Source organism: Limulus polyphemus, unplaced genomic scaffold, assembly GCF_000517525.1.
Source record: "Limulus polyphemus unplaced genomic scaffold, Limulus_polyphemus-2.1.2 Scaffold3458, whole genome shotgun sequence".
Lineage (NCBI taxonomy): Eukaryota > Metazoa > Arthropoda > Merostomata > Xiphosura > Limulidae > Limulus > Limulus polyphemus.
In genome coordinates, this window is record NW_013669068.1 from 37,447 (window position 1) to 49,063 (window position 11,617).

General features: G+C 34.2%; 1 protein-coding gene across 1 annotated transcript in view; it reads left to right on the forward strand.

Moving 5' to 3' along the window:
- Window positions 1-3,737: 3,737 nt before the first annotated feature.
- Window positions 3,738-11,617, forward strand: part of LOC106469386 (epidermal growth factor receptor-like) — a gene marked incomplete at its 3' end in the record, with an annotated part of 79,444 nt that continues 71,564 nt past the window's right edge. Inside the window, exons 1-2 of the mRNA XM_022397894.1 lie at window positions 3,738-3,852; window positions 4,766-4,921. The remainder of the gene's footprint in view (window positions 3,853-4,765; window positions 4,922-11,617) is intronic.

An 11,617-nucleotide genomic window follows, 5' to 3' on the forward strand; every position in this document is an offset into this window, starting at 1 on the left:
GTAAAAGAGTAGCCCAAGAGTTGGCGGTGATGACTAACTGCCTTCCCTCTAGTCTTTCACTGCTAAATTAGGGACTGCTAGCAAAATAGCCCTTCGTGTAGCTTTGCGCGAGATTCAAGACAAATAAGCAAACAAGCACAACCAATTTTCGCATTGAGATCTCCCTTCACTATGACCACTTCATGAGGTTTGTGTTGCTTTTTCGCATTATCGAGGTCTCCGTAGAAACGACCAATGTCCTCTTCCTCATTTTCAACTGTATATGCATATGCTTGTATTATTACAATGTTGAGAGGTTCAGCCTTTATTTTCACAAGCATCACTCTATCAGATATTGCCCAAAATCCATGCAAACACTTTGAGGTTTTTTCTTTAAAAATAACCCAACTTCTTTTTCGTGCACCTGACATTCTGAATAAATGGTCTTCATATCTTCTTAAACAATAGTTCCAGCATATTTTCAACATGTTTCGCACAGACTTAGAATATTAATCTATAATCTCTTCATCTCATACTTGACATTAGACAGTTTTTCAATTTGGTGTTGATTCCACATATTCCACATCGCCACTTTGTCTGTCCTCTTTTGGTTGCGGACAGTAGCATGCTGACAGTTGGACATGGCTTTCCTTCCCATTTCTATCAGGGACCCCTTCACGCCGTTATGGTTTTTTCCTTGATTCGTGAAATACCATAGATTGTGCTTGGCAAAATACTGCTGTAGGTTACCATTTCTTGCTGCAGTGCTCAACTAACTTGAGCAGGTCTTCTCTGTCGTAGTCCCAGTTGCACCAGGCATCTATCAGATGAAATGATCCACCATCCTGTGTCTCCAACGGCATTAACTGTAACCGCAGTAAGGTAGGCTAACGGGTTCTATGCCTTGCCTAAGGGCAACCCAGAGACTAAAGCAGCTAGAGAGTACTTGTCTCACTGTTGACTGTCCTACTGCTGGATGCAGTTTAACGTCATACCCAGGACCCATTGTAGTTAAATATCTTACAACAGTAATCAAGATGTAGTGACGCAGTGATTATTGTAGTTAAGTATCATACAACAGTAATCAAGATGTAGAGACGTAATAGCCATTGTAGTTAGTATAATACAACAGTAATCAAGATGTAGAGACGTAATAGCCATTGTAGTTAAGTATCATACGACAGTAATCAAGATGTAGAGACGTAATAGCCATTGTAGTTAGTATCATACAACAGTAATCAAGATGTAGAGACGTAATAGCCATTGTAGTTAGTATCATACAACAGTAATCAAGATGTAGAGACGTAATAGCCATTGTAGTTAAGTATCATACAACAGTAATCAAGATGTAGAGACGTAATAGCCATTGTAGTTAGTATCATACAACAGTAATCAAGATGTAGAGACGTAATAACCATTGTAGTTAAGTATCATACAACAGTAATCAAGAGCAAAAACATTGATCATTGAAGTTAAGCATATAATAATGTTGAATACCAACTTGGAAAGACATATTGCCCGTAAAAAATTGAATATTTTACAACGATAAAAAACAAACTAGTTGTATATTGCATTTCAAAGCTGAACATTTGAAACATGTAGAAAAAATGTGAGAGAAATATTATATATGAAAGTTTATCCTAAAACTATTAAAATACAAAACTTAAATTACCCCAAAATTGTAATAATAATTTGATGTTGTTTCTACAGGACTAGTCACATGAAATATAGATAGTACTAAACACCAGCGCACCTATTAGTATAATACTATGAGTAACACTATTTATCATCGTCATCTAATCATGGGCTCTTTAGTTTACAGGACATCAAAAGGACCATGAATTAATACATTTTTTTATATATATAAATTTGTTAATTTCTGTTCAATTATATGTTGCTGTTTGTTCATTTCTATTTAATTAGATGTTGCTGTTTGTTAATTTCTGTTCAACTATATGTTGCTGTATGTTAATTTCTAGTTAATTAGATGTTGCTGTTTGCTTTTGGATTTTTTTTCTTTTGGAGATTCAAGATTTATTTTCACTTTGTGTTAGTTTTATATAGATTAATATAGGTATCTGGAGAAGGTATTATATAGCTTCAATCACTTCATGATCCAATGAATGGGTTTTAGTTTTTAACAACGATATGAAGTTTCAGTACTGAAAAATATATGTAGTTTATTGTACAAACTACTGTATATTGTATGAATACTAGCGGGGCAAGTACTACCACCCCCACCCCATTGTATACCCTAACCATATATTTCATAGCTAACTGAAATAAATCAATTTTGCGATTTTACGCAGTTGGCTCTAGGCTAGATGATACCACACTACGTCTTCACTTTAGGCTCATTATACCACACTCACTACACTTATAAGGTTTCACGTCACACATACACACACACACCCTCACGGCCCCCTTGTACTCCTGTCCCTAAAATCTTAATGGGCAGACAGTAATCGAACTATTCTATCTGGATAAATGCATTTTGGCTTTTATGACTCCTCCTATTCCGAGAGATCAAGCGTGACGTGACACACACTGGCTTTTATATAGGTTATATTGAAATATGCAACGGTGATAATTCATAATATTATCGTAATTGTCATTGAGTGGTGTCCTTTTTCACTTACTTTCACAGTACTGATGGGTGGGGTCGCATCATACAGTAGCACTAGTAATTAGATCCAACAAGCGGCTCATTTCTTTGTATACAATACGTCTTTGATAACTTGTCGACTGCTTTTGATGTTATCCATGGCTTACAAGGGCGTGATGGGTGGTAATTATATACTAGTGTCCCTGCTCCACCCACAGTTACACTGATATCTTCTGCGTTATATATCTGTTGGCACGTGTCATGATGATATTATGACTTACCAGGATCTTCAATTAAACTTTTAACATTGCCTGTTTCTTTTTGTTGTTGTTTATTGTTTCGTAAGATTTATGATTTATTTGTTATTTCAATTTGCATAAATGTTATGAAATAATATTTTGTGCATTGATCATTACTGTTGTGCTATATGAAGGCTATGTGCTATAAGACATACAGTAATATATCAACGAGGTGAAACTTAAACATTTTTATGTATTGCATAACCATATTTTTGTTTGTTTGAAGTTAAGCACAAAGCTACACAATTGGCTATCTGTACTCTGCCCACCACGGGTATCGAAACCCGGTTTCTAGCGTTGTAAGTCCGCAGACATACCGCTGTGCCATATCTTTGTTGTTATCGTAAGACAGACAATAAAACATTTATTGCCGTGAACAAAGACATATTATAAGACATACATGTGAGACAAAATTTAAACGTTGGTCATGCACTGTACAACCACATGGTTGTGCACGTTATAAAAGTGTTGAACGGTACACAATAATATAGTTCTTGCAAAATATAAGCACTTGTCTTAAGTTCATATAGCTGGTTATTAAGAGAAAATTGTAACAATAGTAAGGACTGATGGGAAAAATCCCTTATCGTACGGACAACACATAATCCCGTTATTTATTATGGATTAGAGGATTACAAACAACACAGGCAGGTATGTTTGTCAGTACTTTACTGTGGTAATTCAAGCCTATTTCGTGGTTTCATAGACTGAAGAAGATTTAAACCTTTTTCACCCCTCCTTTTTTCCTTTTTATTTTTCTTACTAGTTTGGCTCTTTTTCATCCTTAGACCTGCTTTAATGCTGTGATGAATTGGTTGAAAGCAGGTCAGAATAAACTCAACCTGAAAGCTGTCATCCACGGAATTTCTAGCCGAGCATGATTTATAAAGTATCTTGACTGTCTGGAGTGTCCGTTTACTTCACCTCCAAGATGTCACCTGAGTGACACGTAGATTCGTTTTCCTTGAGGTATACCTGTTCTGTAAAATAATGATAATAATAAACTTGTTTTCGTAGCTTGCAGAATTTGCGCGGTAAACTCAGACGAGAACCATGAAATAGTTCTGGAAAATTACTTCCACCAGAAGTCGTTGATGTTATCGTCTGATCATGGAAATCATTTACATATTATGTTTTCAGTCTTTCACTAGTTATTCAAAGCAAGATTAATTTTTTTTTCTTTAATTATTTTAACAAGAAAATTTAAATAAAGATACTTTAGGGATGAGATGGATGTTTGTTGGTACATAGATAATTTCCATTATTTATTCAAAAATAACGCATTGAGCTTTTATAATAACACACACATATATATTTCATCTCAATTTCAATACAATTGTCACTACTCTGATATATGTAAATATATTTTTCATAGATCCCTTTATATTATAATAATTTGTCTTTCACTATTAAAAGGAACAGTGTATTAATAGTACAGTGACTTTGACTTAATGTTGCTCTATAAAATTTCCCATGTTGCAGTATATTGTGTTTGTTTACAGTAAAGTATAAAGCTTATATATATATATAAAACTAACGTTTGGGCTCAATAACACCATCATGAAGATTAAGACGATTAAATGAATTGTTGTAGTTGTATTTATTACTTTTGTTTATTTTTATCATTGCTGAAATACCCTTATATTATTTATATGATTATATGCATTTATCGTAAATCTCAAGGATGTTTAAGAGAAGACGTCTCTAGAAAAGTTGACAAGATTTAACATTTTATCTTTTAACATCTAAATGAACATGGGACAGTACTTTCTACAAAACAGTTTGTTGCAGACTACGTTAATTAAACACAAATGTTTTAAATACTTTTCACCCAATACATTTATAGTATAACAACATTCTCTATATATAACTATTTTTATAGGTAAGCGATATAACCAGTCGGAATGTAGCGAAGGCCTGAGGAGGTAAGCCACTTTCTTGATAAAACAAACGTGTTTTCTGTGTCTCGTTCTCGATGAGAAATTCCAAGAATCAGAACAGGTACTTGGACTGAGATTAGTACATAATAATCAATCAGGTAGGCTGGTGGTTTCTGTTGTTTATGTATTAATTTTCCTTTGTAAACTGTATTTGTTAGGAAAAGGAATATACCCACATAAAACAATAAAGAAAGACACCGTTTCACGAAACGTACGATCTCACGAAGATTAGTAACTGTCTGGTTTCCTCGGGTGGAATTACTAAATCCCCAGAAATTTTGCAACGGAAAAGGAGTTATTAAGGTGACAACCGAAGTATGTTTATCTAGTTACGTCTGACGTGAAACAAACGTAGTGAGGTTCAGCCAGGACAAACAATCGCTTGACCATCAAAAAAATAAGTTTGGGAAGGTACTCAACCCTTTTATTTTCATCCAGTGTAAATGTTTTCAGAAAACGATGACCACGAAAATCGACGAACGATGATACCAACACTTACGTGCTCACATATTGGCTTCAAAGCTAGTAGAGTAGCCGATGTTTAAAGATAAGAAACAAAATCTACAATCAACTTGACAGGCTGTCTTTTCATAGTCCTAACAAAATTACACAGTGATGAATATTTATTATTAAACAGTAGTTATAGCTCAGCTCCTCACAGAAAGTTAGACTGAATTTTTCAGAAATACAAAACTTGTAGTGCAAACCGTTATAATTAGCCAAGAAATACTATTTAAGACAAACAAAATCAAGAATGAATATAATCTAATGCATGTACATGTATTTGTACGTATTTCAGGGAACTACTAAGTATATATATCTAGGAAATAGAACACTCTTGGAAGTCACAATTAACTTTCAATACTCTTAACGTTGTCTATGGTGTCGTTATAAAGATATAATTTGGGTTTGACCTAGCCTTGTGTATAAGTACGTGATATTGCATTATTATTCTACTTCTGTTTATTATTTGTTCCCAGTTTTCGCTTGTTTGATATTGTATAAATTCACTTTTAATCATTATTAGTAAATCTGGTGTCCATTTGGGATACTAGTATTCGCTACGTTCCACAATCAACTGACTCCCCAATCCCACGGATCTCTCGTTACCACAAATGTTGTGATCTAGCCTAGAACAGTGGTGGTGATGTAGAACATACGGGTTTTTATATTTATATTTTCTGTGTAATACATACTGTTGTATTTAAATATATTTTTGTTTCGCGTCTTCATAGTTTCCATTCTGTGGCGAGCCCCACAACAAATATGAAACTGTTTTTTTTTATTGTCTTAAATCAGAGCAAGGTTTTGTGTGTGTATTAACACAGAAATGAATATCTTGCTCTTACGTTGTTGCACTTTGCAGAGAAATGCAAATGCTAAACCTTATGTAAATACATTTCTGTATTGATTTATCTTTCACAGTGAAAATCCTCTCCATGATTAACTAATAATCATATTAAAACATTTATTGACAGTAAATTTTCTTCAACACAGTTCAGAGTTGTAGTAGGGATGGTAAGTAGTCTGAATGAGTTGTGTTAGTATAGGAATAAACCTAACCTCAAACAGAATAACATTACAGTTTAAAAGTTAGATTTTCTATTCATTACATTTAGATAATATTTTTCCTACATCATTTAGTTTCTTCCATTTAGACACCAGGCTAAGATGTCTTAGATAAATGAGCATACACTTACTAAATATTTATTTCTTAGCGAATTGTCCACTGGTGGGACAGCGGTGAGTACTTACAACCCTATAATCTGGGGTTTGATTCCCCGCGGTGGACTAAGCAGATAGTCCAATGTTGCTTTGCTGTAAAACAAGCAAACAAAAAAGACTTAGTGAATTATGTGTGGAGTTGTGAAACAGACATTGTGACAGCTTAGATGACAGTTAGAGCGCCCTGCCTACTGCTCGTCATCTTGTCACGGAGCATCCATCTCGTGAGAACATACATGCGTTGGGCTCAGCACCTGACCCAGTATGAGATGTAGCTGCAGCCAGCAGGCACACTGTTCACCAACAGTCTACTTTTTCTTTACAATACATCGCTATCAAACAAAGATAAATGTTTGATGCAGGACAGCAGTAGTTTTTTTTTTGTCGCCAAACTATGTGACAACACGCATGCATTTCAGCACTACTATAGAAGGGCAATTCTTGAACAGAACCCACCCTTAAAACATGCCCTTCACCTGTCTCCTTTACTTTGGGATGGTTTCTTTTGAAAGCTACTGGTCCGTATTAAAAAACATCACAAAGAAAGTGTCCAATAGCCTGAACATATACGCACATAAAGTGATGAGATCATTCATTCATTTTACGTTGATTTGGACAGAGTACAGAGAAAGTCATTTATTTCCTTACTTAAAGTTGTTCAACAGAATCCTTATTTATTTTCGAAGTTTCTCTGAATAATAAATCTTAAGTTTACTGTGCAATGTTCCAAAAGAATATATAAACACAAAGCGAAATCACCCGGACATTCATTAAAAATAGGATTGTCCCACGAGGCTGTATTTCATATTGCTAACAAAATGCTTGTTTCACAATCTTATGGTTGAGGTCGTAATCAACACTCACGTACAAACACCTCAAAACATATTCCTTTGTTTACAGTTGAATTTATTACAGGACAAATTATGGGTTCTCATATACACGTTAGCTATTGCAACTGAATTTGTTTTTAAAAACAGAATATTGTTCAGGCTATTATTGTTGTCTGATACCTTTCGAAACAAAAGCACGAATACTGACTTTCCAATATATTTCAATAAATGAACTTTCCTTTAACGGTATCACTATCAAATTTTTATCGAATTTCTGAAATTGAAGCCTGAGTATGGAAGGAGTTGTTATCTTTGCAATAAAAACAGAAAGAGGTATGAAATAATACGCCATCCAACTAGATTTCAAGTCCCACATCAACCGGTCAGAGCCCAGCTATGGAAGGAAGATTATGGTTCACCTTGAGTTTAAAGAAGGACCAATTGTAAAAATATGATTATCAAAGAAAATAATTGTTTATACTATATACTTATATCGTATTATCTTAAATCCGACTATATACTTATATCGTATTATCTTAAATCCGACTATATACTTATATCGTATTATCTTAAATCCGACTATATACTTATATCGTATTATCTTAAATCCGACTATATACTTATATCGTATTATCTTAAATCCGAAGTTTGCTCAATAACATTCACTGTAATCATTTTTTGTAAAGTTCATTGTCTACGCTTTTCCCTCACTATATGTAAATATCATGACAAGAAGCGGCTTTTGTAGATGAATGAATTGGTGAATGGTTTTCTGTCAAACCTAATTTCCTGTATTTAAGTTGTTTTTCTTTTCGTTGATTCTAGCCTATTCTTGCTAACGTCGTCCTTTACACATCTATGATTTTAGTAACAAATCATTTATGTGTCGTCCTGTCAATAACATACATCGCATGCTCTTTTTTTACTGTGTGCTGATCGTGATAATGAATTAACGTGGTTTTCTAATCATTATATATCCAGCAGACTTATCAAATGACACGAGTTTTCAAGCTTTTCCCTTTTCCCCGAATAACTTTAAAATTACTGATTGTCCAAGTATCTGATATAAATATTATTTTCTACTATAAGTTCTAATTCTTTAGCTTTAAACATTACTTTTTATGATCACCTTTCCTGAGCCTCGTAAGTCGTGATTTAGCTTTGGAAAATTTGTATTATTCGTAGGTATGTGAGTATTTAAATTAATACATAAGAGAAAAACACGAGGCCTAGCCTACGAAACAAGAAAATATAATACAACTTCTGTTAGATGAGGCCTTGAGAATAGCTCCTAGCTATAGTAGGCGTATGTGTATTCATAAATGAACAAAATAGAGTTAAGAAAAAATACAAAGGTAAAATCGAAACTTTAAAGCTTATTTCTAGTTGATACCGTCAATGCCTCTGATACCGTCAATGCCTCTTATGGTCTTCTTTTAACTCACATACTGATTTTGGTCAATTTTTGTTCTTTAATTGTATGTGCTGATTTTAAAATCGTATGTAATAACTAAATAAGGGAAAAGGAGGAAAATTTTGATAATGATAAATCTTCCTTTTTAATATGTCCTTAAAAGGTTTCAAGTAGATGACCAGCTGCAGACATCTTATTTCAATATTTTTATTTTTTTTTAGTCTCCTGCAGATTTACTACTTGACTAATTACATTCTTACGTCTTTTGTATGGATCTGAAACCGTGACAACGAACTGCCTTAAGGACCAAACACGGTTATATCTAAGACTCTTCTATCAGTTATGACATGCTTTGTACATTAAGACTTGATAATAAAAGTCGAATGTATGCTAAGTTCTGATTTCTTTCACGTGTTTCGCTTTACTAACTTCGTCCGGTGAAGATAAAAAACAACAACAAAAACATATCTACGAAGCATTGAAAACATCAATCTTTTATCTAAAGTATTTCATGCTTTTGTTTTTCATGCAGTGTTTCTTATTTTAATTGCAATTTTAAATTAAGGATATGTGTTTTCGTTTTTTAAAGTGCAGTAAACTGCTTAATCCTAAAACTAAAAAAAAAGTCTACGATTAACTTCTGATAATTCGTTGATTGTTTTAGAATTCAGTGCAAAGCTAAACAAGAGCTAATAAACTAAAGAAAAAACAACTGGTCAACAGCACTCATTATCAACTCTTGGACTACTCTTATTTGACCAAATAATTGGTTTCGACCGTCATTCTTATTATTTTATAGCGCACCCACAACCCAAAAAGCACGACATACTTTTTGCGGCAACGGGACACGACCCGTGAAATCACGGATTCACACAGCCCGGATACTCTACCTACTAAATCACGTCCGGCCCCCTACGATTATGGATTAACACTTAGATCTTTGGTATTAGATATTTGTATCCTAACTTTATTTTTATCAGCATAGAGTTTCATAACTTCCAAGTTAGAAATATTGATAATTTAAAAGTCATTTTTTACCGTTTCGGACCGATAATAATAGAATATAAAGTTGTTTTAATGATTATTTTTACTCACTAAGGCTCCTGTTTAAATATAATTTAGATGAGCATAGAATATTATTTTAAAGATTATTTTTCTGTCTAAAACAATTAGTCATGATCCTTGTAAAAAAAAAGGCTTACGATAATCTACTGGTATTTATTTTTGTTGAACTTTTGACAGGATCATTTAACATGGGCTTGGAAGAATAATTTAGTTATGATTGTGTTTTCAATGTCATTTACTATTATATTGTTTTTGGTTAATGAGTATTTACGTGTGTTTAATCGTCTATTTCATGTGTTTAGCAGGTACCTACTAATTTACCTCGTGAATTTAGTATTTATTGTGCGTATTTAAAGTATTTTATTTGTTTGTAAAGTACTATACCACATGCATTTAGTTTAAAATATGTATTACCTATTACTTTTTAATGCATGTTTAGTAGTTGTACGTGTATCTAATTGTGTGTAATGTGTGTTTAATAGTTTACTGCATATGTTTAGTTGTTTATTACTTTTATATAATAGCTTCTTAGCTCTTATACTGCCCCCTAGTGGCACAGCGGTATTTCTGCGGACTTACAACGCTAGAATCCGGGTTTCGATACCCGTGGTGGGCAGAGCACAGATAGCCCATTGTGTAGCTTTGTGCTTAATTACAAACAATCTCTTATACTAAAAGTTCTGATAGCTGTGAAACAAACGTTTTGAAACTTTTTCCATTCGATTGATACATCCGATGTGAGTGTTTTAACTTTTTGTTGTATGCTGATATAGTAACGTAAAAAGCAAATCTGATTACAGGTTGTCGATATATAGTATTAATTTAAGATAATGTTTTACTAACATTTCTGCCTGGGATCTCAGGATAATTTGTTGTTCGCTTTGTTTTCTCAGAAAATGTTTTGGAAAATACATGCAGTGAAATTGTCTATCTGTTTATGTGTGTGGGTGTTTATCTAAACGATTTAACGATTTATTACTCAGTATACAGAGGGTTGAGTATGTTATATTAAAACGAGATTGAATATACAAATAAGAAAGTCACGTAACAGCCACAACCAATATGTAGTTACGTTAGAACGGAATGTATGAGAATTAATTAAATTTTAACACGTTGTCCCACGTTGGTGGCTAGGGTAATTGGACTACGTTATATTTAGATATACTCTTGATTGGATCCAAATCTGTAGCCAGAAAGTGGTGCATTTCGAACCACCAGAATCACGACTAAAAAGTAAGCAACACCAAAGTGGACAAACCTTCTCCTCCACTTGAAGAATTCCGAAAGGCAACACCCCAGGCTCAGAATGACGAGATCGTGTATGCCTTACTAACCAAAGGAACGGAAATCATCCATTCTGGAATTGTGAACATTCATCTTCACTCCCAAACCGAGTGGGCAAGGAGCCTTCCACTTGCCCCTGGAATTATGAGGAGGACGTGCAACAACTGTGCTCAACCAAGGACCCAGGATGAGATCACTCTGACTTTGGAATTACGAGGAGATAATGGACCTCCTTCCATAAACAATATACTGACCCGATGTTGATCAAAAAGAAGGAACATGCACACCCCCAATGGGATAGCCAACCATCAAATCTGAACCAGTATTACGAGTAGGTTCGTGTAGGCTGGTGCCACTGCTACCCAACTTCGCCTTCTTCTCCAAGAGTGAGGAATTCATTCTAACACTCTGGAGGAAAAGCCTCTGTCCACCACCCCACGCGACTGGAAACCAGGTGTAGGTAAGGAATCCTAGCT